The sequence below is a fragment of the Thermobia domestica genome, chromosome 10 (genome assembly GCF_964235325.1).
Source record: "Thermobia domestica chromosome 10, izTheDome1.hap1.1, whole genome shotgun sequence".
Lineage (NCBI taxonomy): Eukaryota > Metazoa > Arthropoda > Insecta > Zygentoma > Lepismatidae > Thermobia > Thermobia domestica.
Window position 1 is genome coordinate 111753001 of NC_137463.1, and position 25381 is coordinate 111778381.

Below are 25381 nucleotides of genomic sequence, written 5' to 3' on the forward strand. Positions count from 1 at the left end.
CGTAAAACTAAAGATTTCATTTTCTTTTTTTTTTTCAATTTTCAGTCCAAAAATTAAAAAAAAAATAATGAAAGCACACACTTCAAATTCTGCCAAATAAAATTTCGAATGATTTACGAAGAGTTGCAATAAATATTCAGATTACTAGACTAATCCTATACAGTACGAAACCTCAAATTGTTTGAAATATGGAATTAACCGTGTTTGATTTTGCTTTTCTCATTAGGTTATTTGCAGATTTGAGATTTAACAGTTTATGAAACTGAATATGGAAGAGGATTTAACTGGTTTTGTATCTATATTTCTCAGTTCTTCACATAGTAGGGATTTTTTTTTTCGAAAAATTTCCCTCCAGTTTTATCTTCACGATTTTTTTTATAGTCCACCATTTTAGGCAAAACGAGGATTAGGCCAAACGAGTATCCTTATTTCGCCTAAAATGGCGAAAATAAAGCTTATCTTTTATCTGTCATAAAAGTGTCAGATAATTGGTTAGGCGAAACGAGGATTAGGCCAAACGATGCAAGATCCCTTTAGCCTAGCCGGCATATCGTGAGACGTAAAACTGAAAAATTTTATTTCATTTCATTTCTCAAACTGGGACATTCTGCACAGAAAGCCACAAAACAACATTAACAATGCACTTGCGCCAAAATGGCAAATAAACGCACCATTCAGTACTGCATTGTCAAATTTTGTTCCATTGACTCAAAATTTACAAAATGAGTCCCATGAGCACCTACCATCATCATGTTTGGATAAGCTCCTCAGGAACGCCATTTAAGTAGACCCTGAGGAAATGTTTCGTACCATTGCAAGCGAATTAGACACGCATACCAATGTTCTTCATTAGCTTCGTGAAATTGGGAAGGCGAACAATTTGAACTCATGGGTGCCAGATACATTAGCGCTGGCCAGCAAAAATCTAAGTATGCAATTTTTCGAGTGTAAGAAATATCACGGAATGTTTCCTGTATCGGATTATTATCACTTGCGATAAAAATTGACTTGCTATATCAATCGTAAACGATCAGGTCAATGGTTGGATCGTAATCAACTTCCAGGATGGTTTCCTTAACCACATCTTGTCTCCAAGGTGTTGTTGCAGTTATAGTGTATATGATCCATCATGTCTTTCTCAGGCGAGATGAATCCATCAACGCAGATCGTTACAGTTCTGAACTGTATGAAATGCATCGCAAACATGTCCGCAAGAATTCAGCAATGGACAACAAATATGGTGTCCCCATATTTCACAACAAAATAATGCCCTTATTTCGCTCAAAGGATGATAAGTTATATATATATATATATATATATATATATATATATATATATATATATATATATATATATATATATATATATATATATATATATATATATATATATATATATATATATATATATATATGTATGTATGTATGTATTGGTAGCATGTATCATTATGAGTAAACAGGTGGCAAGATAATACTTAGCACGTTAGTAAGTACCCCATTCCATTAATCATTATTAATCGTCAAATGATTAATTGATTTTAGTATGGTTAAAAGACAAATACTATATCTCTTTATCCACCCTCCTTCTCTCTCTCTCTCTCTTTCTCTCTGTGTCGTATTAAGTACAAAAATTGTTGTCCTTAGTTCGATAACCTCCTACAAATTCACTATCTACTAATCGTGTTTCACTGAAACTTCGCAAATCGTATATGCTACACCATGCAGTATTTTTTGGGATATCTTTCGTGCAGGTATCTGACTAGTATTACTTGAAAGCTTGCTTTGTAGGAAGATAATGATGTACTGTACAAATCATATCTTCATCAAAATCGTTTTCCGATCATGATATACACACCATTGATTCCAATCATCACACCTTGATCGCCAAGAATTTTCTTCTTTCTGTTCTCTGAAGGGTTCCATTTCCGGAGGAGCACTTAGTAAAATTCTTAATGAATATTTTTATTATTACTGTAGACATCTTCATTGACACTAGTAGTCCTTTCCTTTTATACAAAGCGTGCATTCTCCATGCTGTCTAGTTACCGCGTCCCTTTCCATTTTCTATCATTGGATATCTTGTTATACGCTTGTTTCCTCAGAGAAAGAAGCAGTGGCTACTGATAGATACCAATAGCTACGCTAGGCATTTTTATTTCGTTTTCCTTTTTCTTCTCATTTGGTTACTCGTATCCAATGGTGAAGTTACAGGGGGATTAGGCGAGGTTGAGCTGCCACTAACTGAAAGTATTGAGAGATGTAGTTCAGGTCGACAAATACATTCTACTGCGTATTATGTTTTAATTTTAACAGTAATAAGATAGGATAAATGAGCAATAACAATGCCGCGTAATGAGCAATAGCAATAACAATGGAAAACTCTACCAAGATCAAGTTCTGGCAAACTATACCTGTTTCAAACCACATGTTTTCAAGATTCCAACAACTTAATATTTCGCGTTGCATCATCAAATAAAAGTTAAAATATCCAAACCAGTTTTTTTTTTCTTTTTTAAGTGGCATCGGATATGAATGAGAGCTATGAACATTCAACTTCTCGTTCGTCTCGGTTCTCGTACACTTCTTTCTCGTCTAATCTCGATTCGCGGAAAGTTTTTCTGTTGTCATTTTGTAAATTAACGTACAAAATTTGCATACTTATTTTCTTCTCAATTTTATCTATAAAGGTAACCAAGAAACTTTAGGCGCTTATTCATCCACCACATTCGAACATCGATATGTCACCTAAGACGTACCTGGAAGATCGAAAATATTTACCATCTGCATCGATGACCTTCTGCCAACATTTTGGAAGGCCATGGATCCCATCGCGGTAAAACTTGGTGAGCTGTGAAACGAAGAAGGTATCAAGTGTCTTCTGCACCTCTGTTAGCGATTTGAACTGGCGTCCTCTAAGGTGCTTGTCCAAGGAGTGGAACAGGTGATAATAGGAAGCTGCAATAACCGAGAAGTGTGGCGGATACAATAGCATTTCCCGTCCAAGGCATAGAATGGTGTCCCGGGTCATCCTAACCACGTCGGGGTTAGAGTTATCCCGAACAGGATGATCCCTCTGGATTCAGAAGTGCTGGCTCCAGAATTTTGAATTTTTCTTGAACACGGCTCAACTGCTCACAGTACACAGTTGTATTGATGCTCTGTCCAGCTTGTAGAAGTTCCCGATGCATGATACCGCGAGCAGTCCACCAAACACAGGAGGGCCTTCTTCTAGTGCTGATTTCAGCTGTTTTGAAACTGGTTCATGGGATGCTAACCAATGATGGCGACACCGTGGAGCTTCATACAGGACTCACTTGTCATCATATGTCAACACTCTGTCCAGAAACAGGTGTCTGCTCGTGTTGCCTTCTGGCCTGGAGTCAAATCATGTGGGATCCATCGACCCAATATGTAGTGCTTCCCAAGTTGATGGAGGTGCTGCCGAATAGTTTATACACTCACACTGAATTGTATTCCCAGTTCCTCACATGTCTTGCCACTGTTTGCCTCAATTGATGCCTGCAGATCTTCATTTTGTACATGTGTTGGTCTTCCGGCATGTTGCGCGTCTTTGAGTGTTTCATCACCGTCCTTCAACTTGTTAAACCACCGCTTCACTGTACGCGTAGTCACGATACCCTCACCAAAGACCTGGGATATCTTCCTCCCATTTGCAGCGGCATTTGACCCAACTTTGAACTCGTACAGCATACGAGGAGTGACTGAAAAATTTTGAACCTTGAGGAAACTATAAGAAGTATCGATTTGGTAATACGTTTATTTTTCAACGTAATCCCCTTGAACAGCAACACTCTTGCTCTGGTGCTGTAGTTCTTATCCCAATAGACAAAAAGATCCCTTAGGTTGTGACCACAGAAACTCTTCCACGGCTGTCATGACGTCATTATCGCTTGCAAAACGTCGTCCTGCTAGAGTCTTTTTTAAATTAGGGAACAAGCGGAAGTCTGAGGGCGTCAGATCTGGAGAATATGGTGGATGAGGAACGAGTTCAAAGCCGCATTCGTGCATAGTATCCATGGCAACTGGGGATGCGTGGCCGGGAGCATTGTAATGATGGTAGAGAACGCCTCTAGACATCATCGATATTTTTCCAAAACGTCACTATAATAGTGTCCTCTGTTGGTATGACCCTTTGTAGGTAATCAATGAATATCACACCTTGGGAATCCCCCCCAAAAAAAGAGACCAACACTTTGCCAGCGGAGGGGATCACTTTTGTCTTCTTTTGGGAAGGGCGGAGGGGTGCTCACATTCTTTGGAATGTTGTTTTGTTTTGGCTGGTAATGATGTACTCAACATCCGTCCATAGTGATGAATCGACAGAGAAAATCGTCCACATCACGTTTTAACAGTTTCAAATTGTTCATGGGTAGGAGGTACTGAGTGCGTTTTTGTTCGGGAATCAGAAGACATGGGACCTATCGAGAAAAAACTTTTGATAAACCAAACTTATTCTTCAGAATATGATATGCTCCCTCCTGTGATATGCCCAGCCTGTCTGTTATCTGTAGGGTTGACAATCGGCGATCTTTCATGATCATGTTAAGTACCAGGCCAATGTTTTCTGTGATGGTAGCACTTGATGGTATCCCAGATCTCAGTACATCTTCAACACTCTGCCTAGCACGCTTGGATTCCTGCACCTATCTTTTGATGATGGCATATGAGGGGCAGATTCACATACGGTATTGACCAGATCCTGGTAGATCTCATACGCCGACATTCCTTTTAATTGTAGATACTTAATGACTGACCATGTACTCAATTTTTTCCGTTTTCCCAACTTCGCCTATGGTCACAGTGGATCCGACTTTAACCGATTTTTTAGTCTGACATACTCTGACGACATCGGTGAAATAAACAAATGCATTGACAGAAGTGTACGTGGTCAGACTAGTTCCGACATGGTCTGGCGACTACGGCCGACTTCTACCGACCACCGATCGGAAACAAATTATTTTGTTTTTGTCGTCAGACTACGCCAGACTAGCGGGTGGTTTACAACTCATCGCAAGTATTGAGACTTCCACTTCACTTTCTAATGCAAGATGGTTGATCCTGAAAGATTTATTGAACATTTTTTTATAATCATAGTTACATTGGTGTATATGAGGAATTGTGTACTTGAACTTTTAATTGAACTTTTTCAATTCCATATGCAAGGGGAGTTATATTTTTTTCTTATTATTACTCTTTTGTGCACTGGTATGGTATGAATATCTTTAGATTAATGTCATCAGATAACTGGTAATATTGTGCAAAATAATAATAACAATTAAACGAGAGGTGTGTGAATTTTAATGTATTTTTCATGTTTTCCCGGCACTAGTACACAATTATGTTGTATTCAACATACTTAGGATAATGTTTAATTTGAAAATTTCCCAGGCGACTTGTCAAAGAATACTATACAAGAATACGGGGGAACTTACATTTTAAATCTATATTTACCACTTAAGTTTTAAAATACCACCGGGAATTTTTCTGAACGAAACACTGTTATAGATTACACGCCCCCTCCCTGGTTATTAATTCTGAATGCTTTCGTTAATGTTACAGCCAACCGTTCTTCTGTTAAAAATTACTTTGCTTCTCTATGCGTCCTCGGATCTTCTGTAAGATGTACCAAAATGCATCCTGTTCCATTCTAAAGTACTGAAAAAACTTCTGTGGCTGCTCCACCAACTTTGAAACTAGCGTGTGAAACTCGATATATTTCTCTCTTTCTTGAAAAATGGTATTTTCATATTCGCTCCTATCTTCCTCTAAAAGTAATACCGGTATTTTTAACACAGGATTTTCTAATAGCAGAAATTCCTCGTCCATACTGTATCCCACAAAAAGCCAGACTGACGACGGATGGGTTGCAGTGTGACCAAGCAGTCGGCAGACGCGGTCGGCCGACCAGTCGGCCGTAATCGCCAGAGTGAAAAATCGGATGAACTGTGCCCGTAGGCGTCTGCCATCTCACTCAGTTCAAGAGCCTGTAAAAGACAAAAGAAATTACTTAGAACCAAGAGCTTGATACACATTAATATCAAAGGTTGTACTATTCTAATACTTATAGTTATTCTATTGTAGATTCTCATTTTCTAAGTTAGGTTCTAAACTTTTCAGTTACCCCTTATGACGCTCTGTGGAGGTTCCATGTGCACTCTGTTATTACGCAAATTTAAGGTGTAGCTGAACTGCCACAACCAGGTAGTGTGTTGAATATACCCACACCAAGAACTGACCTTCGCTTTATCTCTATTCGCGTTCAACTCACGGTGTGAGAGCCAATTGAACACAGACTTACACAAAAAGCGACAGAACTTTCTTGGTTATTTTTACAGAACTTGATCAAAATTCTTCAGCATCACGAGAGGTCCACGAAGGATGTCATATAATAAGATGTAAACCATATTTATTATGGGAGTATATCGTGTAATGATTCGCGAATCTTTAAATGTTACAAATGCTATTCACTATGTTCGTACTATCACTTTGTCAATTTATAGTTCTTTATTTTTTCTTTTTATTTAATATAAATTACTACATTAAAGCAGTGTTTCAAATCTAAGACTTGAGTTAAATAGTTTTGCTCACGAGACTTAACAAAAACTTTCAAATTTCGAATTTCAAATTTCTTTCCTTGACTCCCGTCTTGGAATCGAGATGAGACGAGAAATTTCTGTGGGCAACCTTAGTCCTGTCTCTGAATTTTTTTTATATAAAAATGAATGATAGCTGTACTTAAAGGAAATAAAACTAAAGTGAGGAAAATAGGGAAGAACAAATATAATTTTTAATTGCTCCATGACTTTTGTTTCTTTCATCTGAAAACTAATATAAAAATGTTATTCTTTTCAGACGCTGAGTAAGATGGATGTGAGAGGCTAGAATACTCTTTAAAACTAATATCTCAGATTAAACAAATGTATATCAGTTTAAAATCAAGAATGTAGAAAACAATATGATATTATTCATAGATATTTGAATATTTTTTGTTCAACCTAATTGTATTCAAAACTAAATAAATATAGTTTAAATAAATGCCATAATATTATACTAATTGAAAAGTGAAATTACTTATATGGATGGAATCTTATCTCCCTTAACGAAAAAATGATATAATACTATTTAAAACAGTGATTCCCAATGCTTTTTTTTTTAACGACAACACACTTTAATGAATGGCCATGACGTAGTGACGCTCTTGTTTGATTTTTTCTATTAATAAAATAAATTACTATATATAAGACTATAAGTTCTATAAAGTAGTAACTCTATGTAGCACTGAGCATTGCTGCTTCTGTTGGAAGCGATTACTGTTACAGCCTGTCTCAAAATTCAATTGCATTAATTATTAAACGCTTCACGATTTATCCGCTATACACTATTAAATTGCGCGATACATCGGTTGGGAATCACTGTCCTAAAATGCAGAAATCCTAAAAATCTACTAGGACAGTAGTCTCAAGCGACAAAACTCCTAAGAATAACTTAGCTGCTCAAAACCTAAACTGTACTAGTCCTAAACAGCTCAAATCTTAAACTGCAGAAAAGCTAAAATTTAAGATTTGTTGTCATATTATTATCTCCCGGGGTAAGCATACGGGAACTCACTCAACTTGACACCCATAATATCATTCCGACTTTACACTGACCCAAAATTGCATTTACATCACGCTCAGTTGACCTCACTTACATCACGATTTGGATAACACACAACTTCGTGTTCTCTTCGTGAAATTGAGGTCAAGTCAGCGTGAGTTCTCGGCTCGTAAGCTTCGACCTCCTGAGTTTCGGCGTCTAGGGTTAGCATTAAATTGTTATCTCTTAAAATGAGATCTACATTTCGCTAGATTATACATCCTGCGTGAACGGGATAGTAATTGAAAAACTTCTAGGATAATTCATCTACATGCGCGAGAAGATGAAAGAATAGTGTAAAGTTGGATCTAAAGAGAAAGAAGGAATAATTACCCTTATTGGATTGATTTATTGGACGTTGTTTCTGCTTCAATGAACGTTCTGACTTTTGTAAGTCATAGACTAACTTAATTCAAAGTATTATAAGAATATTAATTATTTTTGTCATTTTTCTTATGACTTCTACTGTCAAAGATTCACAACATAATCTTAAAAAGGGAATTGATAGCCTACACACTTTTACCAATTTTTCACTTGCACTAATAATTTCCCACAAAATGCAAAACTGGACTTGGGAAATATTTAAAGTGAAGAAGATAATACCTAGAGATCCACCTGTTTATGAAATAGAAGATTTAAACAAGGAACAACTGAATGGATTATTTTATAGAGAGGAATTACAACCTGTCTCGTTATCAAAAACGTTTTACATAGATAAAATCATACGCACAAAAGAATATGTTGTTTATTGGAAAGGATACATTTCTTCTTTCGATTCCTGGATACCTGCATCATCCGTAAAGAAGATCAAGAAATAGAATTGAACCTGATGGAGATTTTTACGTTACGCTTCCTAGTAATAGTTCTATGGAATATTTCCTGACAACACCTTAACATCATATACTACTAAACTTCATCAAAGAATAGAATTAAGTGAAAATTGGGAAGTGGCTATTGTTGAGATTCATGATCCTCATTAAATTTTAAATATTAATGAAGAAAATAATATTTTTTTTTTACATTCCTGCAAAAAGTGATGAATGGAAGTTTATAACTATTCCTCTACGTTATTACACTGACATTTCGGAGTTGATAAAGGTAATTAATATGAACAACAAATTCACAAATTTACATATTTCCTACATTGGTGACAGTAATATCTGTTTTATACGACGTCTTCCTAAAGACATAAATGTTTACGTTGCAACAGACGTAGCCAGAGTTCTCAGTTTGGGGGGCATATTTACAAATGGAATAACCTATATATATATATATATATATATAGATAGATATAGATATAGATAGATAGATAGATAGATAGATAGATATATAGATAGATAGATAGATATAGATATAGATATAGATATAGATATATAGAGAGAGTACTCAGGATAATTGGCGGAAAGTATCGTTTGGAAAACTCACCAATAGATTGTCCTAAATTAAACTTTAACTTCTCTTTCGGGGGTTAGAAATGTGAACCTCTCCTACGAAATGCGATAATGAAACAATAATTTAAAAATTATGTAAGGACATTATAAAACGCAATACTACATACAAATACTTTTTGATAAATTTATACATACCTTTTTGCCTTGTACCTTTATATACTTTGTAGCTTGAGAAAATAGTTACAAATAATATAGTAACAGACGTTCACTACCCAAAAAATGCTATGAGTCCCATAAGGCTACCTAAACTGAACACACAGGCTATCAAGTCGTATATTTTAGTGTTAAAATGTAATAATATTCTACATAGTTGAAGAAACATTATATACTAGACTAATAAATTTCAATATAATTTCAACTAGCTATCGTGTACATTTAATAAGCATTCACAAACTTTAGCATGTTTTTCAAAGATCCTGACTTCCTTTATATATTATACGGTAAACAATTACGGTCATATTTACTGATCTATTACCGTCAATTCTGGCTGCCAACCGATTACCCTCAAATTTAAAGTATTACTGTAAAGTGTATGGTTATAGGCAACAAAAAGTCCGTATGTATGCCCTATTACCATAACTTTAATACTAATACCGTAAATTTAGGGTACTCGGTTGGCAGCCAGAATTGATGGTAATTGGTCAATAAATGTGACCATAATGGTTATAGTGTAGTACATTTTATTGTTCACAAAATCGTTAACGTCTTCCGTGCGTCTCAAACATAAATCAATATCCAAGAGGCCTATCTCGTGTTTCACAGCCATACCACTGCACTGAATTTTCCGGCGGCACTTACAATGACATTGATGTTTTCCTCACCGCAGCACAAGATAACTTCATTTTGAATTTCTGGGGATAAGTAAGTGATATTCCTTGGCGCTGTATAATTCTTTAAAAAAGAGTCAAAACGTCGTAACCACTCGAATGTTTGTAAGAAATTCCCTTTTTTTAAACTGCTGTCATATTCATCGTTGCCTCGGAAAGATTTATGTTGGATCAACTTATCAAGTTGGACATGGTATTGGAAGTTTCCTTGGAGGATTATTTCGTTCTGTCATGCCAATCCTTATCCTTATCGACCCAAATGGATCACATTCTTCTCTAGATGCGTGGTTTTCAGATTCAGGACATCTCCCGTTTCTTTGGACCTCTGAAAGCAGTCATTCACATGAATGTTTTGCTGTGAGATGCTAGCAACTTCCTTATCAATACTGTCCAAATGAATATTTTCTTAAGCAACAACACGCACCTTATCAGTTTCGCTGCAGGTACTCACCAATTGCTTATCACTTTTTACGTGTGAAATAAAATATCCAGATTTTATAAATCTCTCTATATTTAACTTAATTTCAAGAATACATGTAGCCCTGTAGAAACTTAACTCTGCGCATTCCACGTTCAGTAAGAAAATAGATTCTTTCCCGCTCAGCCACAGTTGCCAGCGCCAGCACAGGTAGGGTATAAATAGTTTACATATTCTATCCTCCTCTGTTTTGCCAGAATGGCTGCTAAATATAATAAAAATAAGGAAGTAAATCTACACTCAATACCTTCTCGTAAAACAGTTGAATTGAGTTGATTTTAGTTTAGCGTCCCTTTCAGCAGCGAGGCTATATGAGACGTGGAAATAGTGATTAACGTGGAATCCGAACCATATGAGCTCCCGCCGGGAATCAAACCCAGGTCTCCTACGCCAAAGGCAGGTACGCTTCTTGTAAAATAATTAAAATATAAGATATTATGTTGAAAAACTCAGCAATATGGGAGAGATATTCTCCTAGCCTTTGAGTCGAATCGACTTTTCATTTTTTTCTTAGTCGGTTATAGAAAGTGCATTCGTATAGCTTTTTAGCCTTAGTACTTCAAGGCGACTATAAGGCTGGAATCACTCTAAGGGCTGGAAGAACCTCGCAATGTTAACGAAGATGACGGCGTAGAAGTCATTACCGTTCACTTTTAACGTTTAAGAAATACCTATAAATGAATTTTTTAAAAATCTTTTCTTAGAATTATGAATAATTTCGGTTTACTATGGAGAATTTTTTTCATTTATTGTCGGATAAGAACAATTTGTAACATATAATTTTAAATATATATTTGGGGGGGAAAGCCAAGATTTGGGGAGTCCGGTGCCCCCCGGGCCTCCCCTTAGCTACGTCCCTGCGTTGCAATATCACCAAGTGTTAGTGCAATGTTAAGATCTGATCCAAACGTTGATTTAAAGGATATGCAACAATTCCAGAGAGTTCCAAATTTACGTTTAGGACTTCCGTCTACGATGTATGTATATTGTGATATAATTCATTTCGTATTTGTTGCAGATACAGTAGCATATCCATTATTACGTATCATAAATATGAATCCTGTGAGTCATACATTTGTAAGTAGTGCTATAGAAATTTTTAATCCTCCACATTATGTACCTAAATTTTATAGAAAAGGTGTATTTTGAACACATCAAAACATATATGAGATAGTACAGACTCTCCACTGACATTTACTTTCGGAACTGTATGCGTTAAACTATATTTTCGATCAGCACGCTAGCATCAACAATTACGAATAATCCATATTTACAATATTATCAAAAAAAGCCCTTTCTGTAACTGGAAACGTTTATGTTGGATCAACTTATCAAGATGGACATGGTATTGGAAGTTTCCTTGGAGGATTATTTCGTTCTGTCATGCCATTAGTAAGACAAGGAGCTAAAACTATAAGAAAAGAATTATTAAAATCTGGAGCAAACGTTATTAATGATGTCATCATCGAATAAACAACCTATTAACGAATCCTTTCATCAACGAATGGGTGAAGCGAGGTCCATCTTGCAAGAAAGGGCTAAAAATAAACTGACACCTATGCTAGGATCTGGATATCAGCGAAGGAAAAGAAGAATTTCACATCATTCCATCTTTAAGCCTTCATCATTACACATCATCAAGCGTAAGAAGAAGAAAAAGGCAAGAGGAAACGTACAAAGAAAAAACAGTCTTATAAGAGGAAATTATCAGACGATATCTTTGATTAAATCATCATCATGGCTTTCTTACATCATCAATCCTACCAGTGTGTAAAAAGTGAACTATATATTTTTCTACAAAACCAACGCAAACCAGTATATTAGATAATCATATTGTTACATCCAAACCAATTAGTTCACTAGCTGATAATGTACCTATAGAATGTGTCATCCCAGGAACAAGTGATGAATACATAGATCTTCCACATGCTCTCCTTTACATTGAAACTCAAATCTTTAAACCTGATGGATCACCATTTGAGGAAAGTGATAAGCTGTGGCTCCTATTAATGACTTTTTAAATTCTATGTTCAGTGAAGTGGATTTAAATAACAAACTGGTTTCATTTCCATCTCATAATCATCCATATCGGTCATACATCGAAAAACTGTTAAATTATGATGATTCTGTTAAAAATACTCATTTTCAATGAGCATTATGGTTCAAGATAGTGCTGGACATATGGATACAATATCTAGTGCTAATAGGAAATTTCAACAGCGTTATGAACTAACAAAAAACAGTGCAAAATTCGACATGCTTGGACATTTTCATTGTGATAATTTTAATCAGGATAATTTTTAATCCAAGAAGTAGAATTACGAATTAAGTTAATTTCTGCAAAGCCAAACTTTTGCCTCATCGCTAGTGATTCGTCTGTTGAGGCTAAAGTGAATATTTTAGACGCTGCTTTACATACTAAAAAGATTGATGTTAATCATACGATAAAACAAACACATAACAAGCTTCTACAATCAACAACCGCAAAACATCCTCCCACAAGTGTGCAAATGAAGTCATTCTTCATTCCAAAGGATCATCAATCAAAAACAATCGATAATTTATTTATGGGAGTATTACCAACTCGAGTGATTGTGGCGTTTACTCAAAATGATGCACACACAGGAACTATAACTTCAAATCCATTTCATTTTAAACATTTTAACATCAATTTCTTCTTATTATACATTGATGGAAAACCTGTACCTTCGAAATCTTTACAACCAAATTTCGTAAACCACCTATATGTTTTTCTTCATATCATACCTTATTCTGTGGATAAGGTATTCACTTTTCCAATCATGGCAACAACATACCTCGCCTAGACTTTCCACAAGGATACCGTATCTTTGTTTTCGACATTACGCAAGATGGAAAAGCCAGCACTGTGCAGCATTGGAATCTAAATAAACACGGATGTGTTCATCTGGAATTTCATTTTAAGAATACTCTACCAGTACCTGTCTCATGCATCACATATGGCGAGTTCCAGTCACTCTTAGAAGTGGATCACCAGACTAACATCATCATGGAATTTTAAAGGTCGTTATTATTTTTATTTAAATAGCGCAACATATATATATATATATATATATATATATATATATATATATATATATATATATATATATACATATATATATATATATATTTGGTCTAGGAATTAATTCGTGCGGGTGGACAAGAGATGGCGCAACGAACGGAGCGTCCCACAGTTCCGTGTATCCACACATGTGTTGCAAACCCCTGTCATCGCGTATCGTTCGCAGTATAGGGCAGTGGATTAAAGCGTCAACAACACCAGTTTGTAGTTAAGTGAACATGGCGCAATTTGTGCCTGATAAAGTGTTTTTGCGGGGTGTCCTGCTGCATTACTTTAACATGCAGAAAAGTGCGACTGAAAGTCATCGTATTTTGGTGGAAGTGTATGGTGACCATGCTCTAGCTGAGCGAACGTGTCATAAGTGGTTTGCACGGTTTAGAAGTGGTGATTTCGGCTTGGCAGACCAAGAGCGAGCTGGACAGCCAAAAAAATTTCAAGACGAAGAATTGACAGCATTGCTCGAACAGGATTCGTGTCAAACGCAGGAACAACTTGCAGCAGCATAATGCGTTGATCAAACAATAGTCTCCAAACGCTTGAAAGCCATGGGAATGATTCAAAAGATGTCACATTGGGTTCCACATGAATTGAAAGACAGAGACGTTGAAAGACGAAAAACCATTTGCGAATTGCTGCTTCAACGACAGAGCAGAAAGGGGTTTCTGCATCGAATTATTACGGGTGATGAGAAGTGGATCCATTACGAGAACCCTAAACGAAAAAAGGCCTGGGTGAAACCAGGTGAACCAGGTCCATCACAACCAAAACGAGATATTCACTGTGCAAAGGTTATGCTGTGCATATGGTGGGATATGAAAGGTGTGGTGTACTATGAGCTGCTGCAACCGGGTGAAACTATGAATGGAGAACGTTATCGACGACAATTAATGCGTTTGAAGCAAGCTCTGGCCAGAACACGACCAGAATGGGAGAACAGACATGATAAACTTATTGTTCAACATGATAACGCTCGCCCACATGTCGCAAAACCGGTCAAAACCTATTTAGAAAATGTCGGATGGGAAGTTTTACCCCACCCGCCGTATTCACCAGACGTTGCTCCTTCGGACTACTACTTGTTCGATTGCATGAACAACGATTTGATTGGACAGCGGTTTACTTCTTCAGAATATATCGAAACATGGGTCTCTGACTGGATCGCTTCCAAGGATGAGGACTTCTTTCGCCACGGAATCCGTACATTGCCTGACAGATGGGCGAAAGTGGTGGCTAGCGATGGACAGTATTTTTCTTAAGGTATTTATGTATTTTGTGTTTGTACTACAGCTTCAATGTGTGCGTACCAACCGCACGAATTAATTCCTAGACCAAATATATATATATATATATATATATATATATATATATATATATATATATATATATATATATATACATGTCTGCATTCTGTATATGATGTCCTCTACACTAGAATTATTGAATGCACTTCAAACCAATTATTCATTTCAAAATCACTACATTGGCGTATTTGCAGCCAACGAATTACCAACACATGTTCCACTTCCTGCAGCTATAATCATAAATACAGATCCAGCTAGTAAGATCGGCACCCATTGGGTATCTGTATATATTAATACTGATGGACGTGCCAACTACTTCGATACATTAGAATTTCCTCCATATGTAATGTAACATATTCAATTTCTACGTAGAAATTATCTTTCTCAGAAATTCAATAATAAACAAATTCAAAGTGTGAAATCGTCCCTATGTGGACATTATTCATACTTATTCCTTTGCTTCAAAGTTAAAGGAAAGCCCTTAAACGATTTTCATTATACCTTCTCATCCATACCCGAAAAAATGATCTTCGATTTTTCTATCTATTACTACAGGTAATTATTTCTCCTACTTATTCTTATTTCTTTATATGTTCATTATTGTTATAGATAAAATAAACCTTAAATTCTATCTATTACTGCAGGTAGTCATTTTTCATTCTTCTTTGTTACAACGTATTTAGTATGTATATTATCATTTCTTCGTTTGTTTTGTATACTTTTTATTTGTTATGATTATAGATAAAATAAATTTTAAGCTATGTTTCTCAATCATTTCAGAGAATAAAAGATCGTCAGCGTATGTATGGGCAGCATCATTATACGGTATGACTTCTAGCTACGTTTCATCATCATCATCATCAATATGAAAATTACAAGTGGGCATTTAAAGACTATTATTATACTGTGTATGTGTGTAAAAAGTGAATTTTTTATTAATTCGCACAGCGAACATGAGAGAGAGCTTTTTAAAAACTTTCGTTTTAAAAAGATACTTACCATAATTTTTCTTCTGTAAATATCATTATCTTCGTCAATAAATAGTTTATATTCTTCTTTTCGTCTTTGTAAACAAATGTTTTATTTTTTATTTTCTTCCATTTCCTAATAAATGTGTTTTATGATCAATTATGTAATTAAATAAATATATCATAAAACATATTTTGTACCTTTTTTAAACTCATTGAATTAAAGAATTTCTTACTATGTTTTAAAAAAGGAATCTACAACTGTTTTTAATTCAATGATGCAATTATATAACTAAATAATAAGAATGAATTTAAACACTTAATAAGTTATTCTTTCGTAAATAAAAACAAGTATGTGAATTCAATATTATTATTAATATTATGATAGGACTTTGTTTTAAAATTTAATATTAATTATTTTAAAGTTTTTTTCAAAATAAAAAAGCCTATCATACTTAAGACAGAGTTCTGTAATAATAATGAATTCGATGCGAACTTTTTATTGGTATTTAACAAACATTTCAAGTATGTGAATTCATTATTATTATAAATATAGAAGGAAAAAATATGATAGGATTTTCTTGTTGTGAAAATCATATCATATTGAAGTGTATGAAGGGAACACAAAACACATTTTTTTTTAAATAAAACATTTGAATTTCACTATATTTTTTATTTTTAAATGAAATAAAACAAATCTATTATCTTCTTTATGAACAGACGTCCACTTCGTCGATACCTTTCAAGGGTTGAGTATCGTTTTCCTCCTACCATGGCTGTGTTCGTACATTATCAAATACATCAGTGATAATTGAGTCTATGAGTTTTTGTTTGCAAAATACTTTCGTTTACAATTTTAATTTTTCAACATCAATGTTCACATCGCCGTTATTATGAAGAGATACACTTGGAAAACTAATGTTCGTTTCATTAATAATACTCGGTTCATCCACACATGTATGAATTCGAGCAAGTCCTCTACATGTAAGACATTGCGATTATACATGATTGCGAATAGTATCTGTACACAAACAAAATATTCACATAGCACAACACTGCAAGCTTTACTGTTTTTCACCGCATGTTCAAAACATGGTAATATTTCTAAGAAACAAAGCCAATCACTTGAAGTTAAGTACATAGTGTTTTAAGGGCATGAAATGTTCCTTTCTTCTCTGATATCACTAACTTTTCACCCATTAGTTTTCGCACCAGCAGTTCGTTTTTTCGTCCAAGAGATTTTATAAATGTGATTTCCACTTGAGAATTTAAATAGGCCGAAACAAACAAAGTCAAATGTACAAGTTTCTACCACTCTGCCAAATTTAACTTCACTGAAAACACAAGGCCTTTACCAACACGAATCACCGGCTCAAAAGTATCACTATCCACTCCAATACAAATTAATTTGGTTTCCATTGAATTAAGTCCATATTCAACATTCAACAAATACTCTTTCTTGGCATCCATAGTTGATGCACAAGAACTCACACACATGCTACTACAGTAGCTGATCAACACAGAATAAGCCCAATACACATCCATCTGCATAAATATTTACACACTTGACATTTTGTTTTTAAGATGTGAAGTACTTATGTTTCCATTTCATAAGAATGTATATAAATGAAATGAAATGTATAGCTTATCGTCCCAAAATTATGCACCGATGCTAAGGGAGACGGAATTTATATAAATGACAATTTCCTTTAGAGAATTCATATAGTTAGTAAGTGCAAAAGATAATCTGTATTTCGTTATTCCTTTTGAATAATGTAAGCTTTTAAAATGCATAATTAAATAAAAGTACTATTTGGCATTAATTATTAAGTTTTTGTAATTCGGGCTTATTTGATTATCACATGAGCTCGGGCCGGGCCGGGCCTGGGCCCAAAAATTCCGGCCTATGCAGACCTCTATCATTAACCCATTGTTTCCCGTGGGCGTTCGGCAACAAATACTGTTGTGATGAATTTTCTGATTTGCAGGTCATTGTCTCGTCTTGAAAAGTGTACCTGTTTCTATTCAGAAAAGCCTATCTTGGCTCGTGTGTTTCACGAAAGTGTCTCGTGTCGTCTGGTGAGCCTTGCAGTATGCTTTGCAAGTTAATTGCGGTTGATTCTTCATGTATTTTATGTTTAGTCTCCGGATTTCAAAAAGTGAGATTTGAAAATCTACCCCCACTATGAAGTGTAGCAGCAATTATGACATGCAGACTACAAACTCATATGTAGGAGGCAAAACAGGCTGATTGGAGATCGAAATAGTCAGTATTAAATATATAAAATACACACTCAACTTACATTTCATGTTAACGTTATCACTTTTTTTATTATAAGATCAGAACGAGACAGAGCATTTCAGCTAACAAAATTAATTAAAAATTAACGGTGAGAATATGTTTACTTTCAATTAAACCTACTGATATTTTTCGCATTAGATTCTAATGGGGACAAGTATTTGGCACAATGGCGTAGTTAAGAAGGAGGAAAATGTGCCTCAATATCCTGTTATAATCAACCGGAAGGATTTAGTGGTCATTGGCATCGGATATAGAAAAATGTGAACGGAAACTGTGGACAATGTTGCAAAAATATTTAGTACTAGTTGTGTGTATAATTATGTGATAAATATATCATTAACAGAGAACAGATTTTATTATTAGCACCTTGATTCTAAATAGAGGCACTAACGTTTAATCAACGAAGGAAGTATTTCGAGTTACAAATTAAGGTAAGTGGTTTCATTCCACATTGATTTAATTATTAAATAACACATATTTTGAACGCTATAATGCGTAAATGCGTATAGTGTTCTTGTCTTTTCTCTAGAGACTTGGCTTTGATTCTCGGTGGGACTACTTGTTGATCCGATTTCATATTTCGTATAGTCTCTGTTCTGTAAAATTTCAATTAACGTCAAATATATTGTATAAGCAAGGAAAGGAAGTAACAAACAGGCAAAAGAGGAAAAGAAAAGAACTTATATGAAAGAAAGTAATGTTTTGTTGAGAATTGAATTTACTAGAAAATATGAATTTCATTATTGAATACTATAACTAGATATACGCTAGCGAAATTTTTATTTTTCTCAATCCCACTAGAACATCCAATACTAGGAATATGCCTTCACATTTCTTTTAGAATATATTGTACAGTATATTGTTAAAGAAATAAAGTAAAAGCAAACAGCTTAAATTCTTTCATACCTTCCACTTTGTACCAAAATATGTTTCTAAGGAACAATTGAAATTTGAGCATTTACTGTACTTTCATTATTTGAAAATTCTAGATAAATTTTGATTTTCTTTTTGGTGGTTTAACGACTTCCTTTAATAATGAAAACTACGTGAGATTTAAACCACGTGGATTTTTACTGTGTACAGAAAGGAATCAAGAAACAATTAGTACTTATTAAAATTTCCCCTGCTTCGGTTCATTATAGTTTAGTTTTTTTTTTCTGGATTGTTTTGACCTTAACTCCCATTTTAAGGACGGACGCTATCTAACACGTAGATCTATTGACCTACAGTGTAACATAAGGTCCAAACTATATGGTCATCGTAAGGAGCTTTCTCAAAAACGCTTCAACTTTCTTCATATTAAATACATATGAATAGATTTTTATTAATGCAACGTTAGTGGATGGGAGAATTTTGCGCCCTACCCCAAAGAGAGAGAAAAATGCGCCCGCTATATATTTGCACCGGGATGTTTGCGTCCTACAATTGAACTTGTTTTTGTATTATGCAAAGTAAGCTCCCCTTCAGACTTGAACCAGGCTTGGGACTGTCAGAACAGTGAACCAAACCTATTGTTCCTTTTATTGGCGAGTTGAGAAGCTCAAGCAGGAAACTCTTTCCCTTGTCATTTCTTTATTATTATTATTATTATTATTATTATTATTATTATTATTATTATTATTATTATTATTATTATTATTATTATTATTATTATTATTATTATTATTATTATTATTATTATGTAGGAAACTCTGTCATTTAGAATCATTTGTTATCCTTTAGCAAGAAATTATTTCCCTTGTCATCCTTGTTACTGCGTGTTTCCATTGCCTTCTCGCGTTCACTCCAATTTTTGAATGTGGGCTAGACTTCTTAGACATTGAACGATATCTTTGGGCGAATTGTTTTCTATCTGTGCGGTATTTTTTCAATTCTGTTGTCAAGTCCTATATATGTTTTTTTCCTTTGCCTTCCAAACCAAGAAAAATCCTATCATAATGCAAAGCACTATGGCCAGCCTCCTGTTTCAGTGCTTTTAAAAGCACAAAGAAATTCGGATGAAAGTTAATCCTGCTCTTGAACTTGTTGTTCCACCCTTCATCGGCATTATTTATTCGATGCCGTTCACCTTCGCAGTTCCAGAGATCGAACGGTACATTCGCATTTTGCATAAACTTGTTTACAAAGTAATACATAAATTCTGTAAATTTATCTTTTATTGGCATAGTACTCTGTATTGCAAGCCAATCATCTTCAATGTCTTTCAGCGGAATAATCGTCTCATCCTTTCATCGTCCCAGTACTGCTACTTCGTCCATTATAATATCCCGAACCAAAAGAAAAAAAAGTACAATTTAAAATCACTAAAGGCCAATCCATACAAATACATTTTTCATTATACTACAATATATACAATAAAAGTGTAAGTTACTGATGGACATACATTAATATAAATATAAACTAATATATATTAATATAATTAACTAAACTAGCTATGTGAGTATAATTTAATCTAGACAGGGCTGTTTGGCTCTTCCCAGGTATCTCTGTTCATAATCCTTGAGAGCTGCTTTGCTTATCAGGACACAAATTATAGAAAAATAATTGCAAAGTGATTGTAAAATCATTTCAGTAATGTTATCAAGAAAACTCAGCTATGTACGGTATGATTATTTGCTGGAGTTATACTTCAAACACATTGTTGCGTTGATCCGTTGTGTTTATTTGGCTTATAATTGAAATTCATTCTCCCCTTATATAGCCCCAAACTATCACAATCAGCCAATGACAGGGGTAGGTGCGGGAGATCGAACAGACTCTTTCATCTTGCAGGGCGCAAAGTTCCCATTGCAGGTACATCTAGGGCGCATTTTCCCCTCTTTTCCGGGTAGGTCGCAAATTTCCCAGGCGCAAAGTTCTCGACATCACGTTAGTTACTATTTTAGCATATTTCATTTCTGCTGCTTTCCAGCATCAGTATGCTTGGGGCTATCATTAACAATAAAACAACTAGACAACATTTACGAATACGAAAAATAAGTTGTTTTATTACTAAATTATAGCCATATCCACATACATTCTGAAAAAAAAAGCAAAACCTTTATTAGTGTTTTTTTATTATTATTAGTGTAGAGGTTGACACTGTTTTAACAAATACTATTTTGTCGACCACTTAGGCATCAATTAAAAGAAAGTAGTTTATTTTTTTTCTAAAAATTATAACACAAAGAGGGGATATATTCATTGAGTGTTGATTTGATTACGAGAAGCAAGGTTAGTTAGTGGGAAAATTAGTATGGTGAACTAGTTTTTGTATATCTCGTCTATGCAACATAAACTTTTCTTACATTCTGTTATATTTTATACAATATTAAACCGAACATGGCTTAAATTCATTAAAGCAGAAGGCTGCATCTTACTACATTTGTTCGTAGCCTTTGTATTTTCATATTAAGACAACCAAAATAAATAGAAGTGTATAAAATGATGAGTACAATCGGAAGACATTTTAAACTCATTTTCGATAGTAACCCACTAACATTTGTTGACTTATGGAAGAATTGGTGAAATGAGAATTTGAGACGAAACGGTAAAACCCTAAGAAAACTATTGCCACGATGTTGTCAACCAGAAACTCACGTTGGGATCTTACCAGAACTCCACGCAGCAGAGGTTATTATTACTCTATCACTGAGTCACTAGCAGAAAACTGGTTGGTAGGTCACAAAATAGGTCACGCAAATGTTGGTCTTCTATTTTGTGACCTATCAACATTTGCTCAGAAATGTAGAAATCTTAGGATAAAAACTTCCTACGTCATCAACTTCAGTAATATACTGATTTCATTCATATTTACAAGTATTGATAACTATTCTATCATTAGGTAAAGAACTGAGAAAGGTTAATTAGCGTATCAACTGAAACATAAAATATAGGTACGTCACCAATATGTTCACACACATATAAAGATTAAACTCAAGGTTTTTCTAGGTGCTACGTGAATACGAGATATGGACTTACACATATTCAGGTTTTTCTGACTAGGCACACAAGACATGTTGATTAAGGCGACGGAACTCAGAGAAGTCGCAAAAGAAAAAAAATAACATTTGGAACTATTTTAAAAATTATTATTGTAATGTTAAGTGTTGTTAGGTTTGGTACATTTCATTATTACTGTGATGTAACAAACCTTAATTTATTGTGAAAATGATTTCATAGCTCACAGTCAACACTGATTAGAAAGCGTTGCGTGATGTCATTTACTAAACTGCTGATCTCAAAGATATCTTTATATACTGAAAAGTAAATGTACAATAAAAGAGTCTGTAGCTAAAGCAGAATTGTCGAAGGTACGTTGGAACAATTTCATTAGTGGACAGCTAATAACAGGGTAGATGTAGTGACCGGTGAGGGACGTTAGCCAATTAATTTCTTAGGGCCATAGATGGCTAAATTCGCCACTAGACCTACAGTTAATCGCGTGAACAAATCATGTGTTTCCAAGAGGAGTCATATCCAAGACCAAACACTGAGTAAGCAGAAGTGGTAGGTGTTTGATTTTTCATAACATCCCTTTTTCTCAATACTAGTTGTATTTGATTAAATAAAGTGATTAAGAAATCTCTATTTCTATATTTATACAGGAAATCCTGACTGACTCAGTGACTCATCAGCGCCCAGGTCAAACGCTTAAACTAGAAACTTGAAATTTGGACAGGGCCTAGGATTTATGATGTAAAATCTCACTAAAGTTTTTTTCTTTTTTTTAATTCTACGAGGAAAGAGAGAAAGAGAGGTGATAATTATTATCATAAAACGTCCGTATCTCGGAATCTCTTAAGGATAAAGACATGAAATTCGGTATTTAGACTTCTTATTTAAAATAATTAACACATATTTCAGCGTTTTTAAAAATATTTTTCATGGAAGAGAAAGAAAAAATGGGGAAAGAAAAGAGCAGTTTTACAATTGCTATAATTAGATGGCCAGATCTCAAAATTCGTTAAGGTTAGAGACATGAAATCTGGTATTTAGACTTTTAATTTGAAATAAGGAAAGACGTTGTTTCAGGTTTTTTAATAATTGCTTTCCCTACAAGGGAAGAAAACAGGCAGAATAAAAAAAAAAAAAATGGAAGTTGCAATTGTTAAAATAACATGGCCATATCTTGGAATTCCTTAACGTTAGACACATGAACATGATATTTACTTTTAATGAGAGATGCAAAAAAGCCGGCTTTTTTGAATCGATGTTTTTTTTTCACATAAAAAGCCGGCTTTTTTGGAAAAAAAACGAGAATTTTGGAAATTTTGGCTTTTTTCATTTTCATGATTTTTCTATCTAAATAGCTTTCTTATAGTAAATTCTATTGTTAGATAAGAATTCCATGACCTAAATGCCATATTTCGCTCTGAAATTCACCATCAAAATTAATGGAGTACATGTTTTACGAATTAAAGCTAATATGAAGAATGTAGTATTTGAGGGTAATTTTAGAGGCTATTTAACTTTATTTTAACTTTTGAGTTATCGATATTTTTATTCTTCTCTAGATCATTTTAGTTTGTCATCCGTGTTTCATTTCTAAGAGCTTAGTACTCTAGCTTCTAGCGCAAAAGTTAAACTTACATTTTTCTATATATCCGTCAAAGCGTACATCTTAACTATATATAAAACTACATGAGCTGACATAAATTATTGAGCACTTCCTGTAGGGCTACAATGATTAAATTTGGCATGATTGTAGCTTTCAGGAACTAACCCACAGGAAAATTACCAAAAGTGAATATTTTTAATTTTTAGGGGGTTTAAAGAGGGGATGAAAAATTTCCCCATGTTATTTAAATAAGCTTTTTTTTTTTTTTTTTTGGACCTATAATCTCATGTTTTAGGTACTTAGAATTGGAATAAAAACTTGAAATTTGGTATGCTTGTACGTTTTCGTTAGCACTACCTAAGTAAATCAGTAAATATAAAAAATCCAACTTTAGAGTGGTTATATAGGGAACTGAAAAATCTTTCCCATGTTATTTATATGGGACACCTTTTACACCCCCAAATTATTGAGCACTTCCTGTAGGGTTACAATGATTAAATTTGACATAATTGGAGCTTTTCGAGACAAACCCATAGGAAAATTCCCAAAAGTCAATATGTTTAACTTTTAGGGGCTCTAAAGAGGGGATGAAGAATTTCCCCATGTTATTTAAATGGGACTTTTTTTTTATACCTATAATCTCATGTTTTAGGTACTTAGAATTGGAATTAAAATTTGAAATTCGGTATGCTTGTACGTTTTCGTTAGCGTTACCAAACTGAATCATCAGAAATAAAAATTTCCAATCGTAGAGTGGTTTAATGGGGAACTGAAAAATCTTTCACATGATATTTATATGGGACGTCTTCTACACCCCAAAATGTTTAGGTACTTCCGGCAGGATTAGAATGATGAAATTTGGCATGATTGTAGCCTTCCGGGACTAACCTACAGTAAAGTTGCCAAAAGTTAATATTTTTAATTTTTTAGGGGTCTAAAGGGGATGAAGAAATTCCCATGCTATTTAAATGGGAGTTTTCTTGGAATACAAAATCTTATCTTTTAGATAGTTGAAAATAAAAAAAAAAAAAACAATAGAATTGTGGGCTCAAGAGGTGGGAGGCCGTAGGCCGAGCAAACTCGGAGGTCTGGGGGCAAAGCCCCCAGCTAGCCGAAGGCTAGTTTTTCAATATATCTGTCTAACCGTACTTCCACATTTTTGTTATACTGTAGCTGTGCAACGATTTGACAATAATCTTCCGCGGATACAACCTTGAATACTAATGTATACAAATAATCAGTAGCGGATTTAGAAACGTACTTTGGGGCGGGTTTCTCTGATTGTTTCGTTTTCTAAAATGTCCTAATTTTATTTGGGAGGAGCTTGAAGTTTATGAGTACAGGCATAACTAATACTGTATTTCGTTTCGTTTATATGTTTAGAGATAATCTTCCGGATACAACCTTGAAGATCATTTTATACTGAGAATCAGTGGCGGATTTGGGATCAGTGGAGTATTTTGGGAGTTTTTTTTCTTACTAATGTTTAGTTTTTCTAAACATTTGTAATTTTTATTTAACGAGAGCTTAAAGTTTATGAGTAAAGGCATAACTAATAGATATTTCCTTTGTTTTAGACATTCCGTAATTTTGGGGAACAGGCTTCAGTCCGAAAGATTGTCCCCCTAACCTTCGCAAAACCGTCACTGCTGGTAATTAGTAATAAATTTAGTAATTTAAAAACAATAAGAAATGAAGTCTGCCAACTCACAGTACACACACTATTTCTACTTCATAGATGGAATGAAGAAAAGTTT

At 34.5% G+C, this 25381-nt stretch overlaps 1 long non-coding RNA gene across 3 annotated transcripts in view; it reads left to right on the top strand.

Annotated features, from left to right (window-relative positions):
* LOC145662055 (uncharacterized) overlaps positions 1-25381 on the top strand; it is a 103837-nt gene that overhangs the window by 20698 nt on the left and 57758 nt on the right. Inside the window, exon 4 of one of the 3 annotated variants that reach the window (XR_014126966.1) lies at positions 6873-7068. The exons of the other annotated variants lie outside the window; for them this stretch is intronic. This is a non-coding gene — a long non-coding RNA (uncharacterized LOC145662055). Of the gene's footprint in view, positions 1-6872; positions 7069-25381 lie in introns of those variants that run through there. 3 annotated transcript variants of the gene reach the window in all.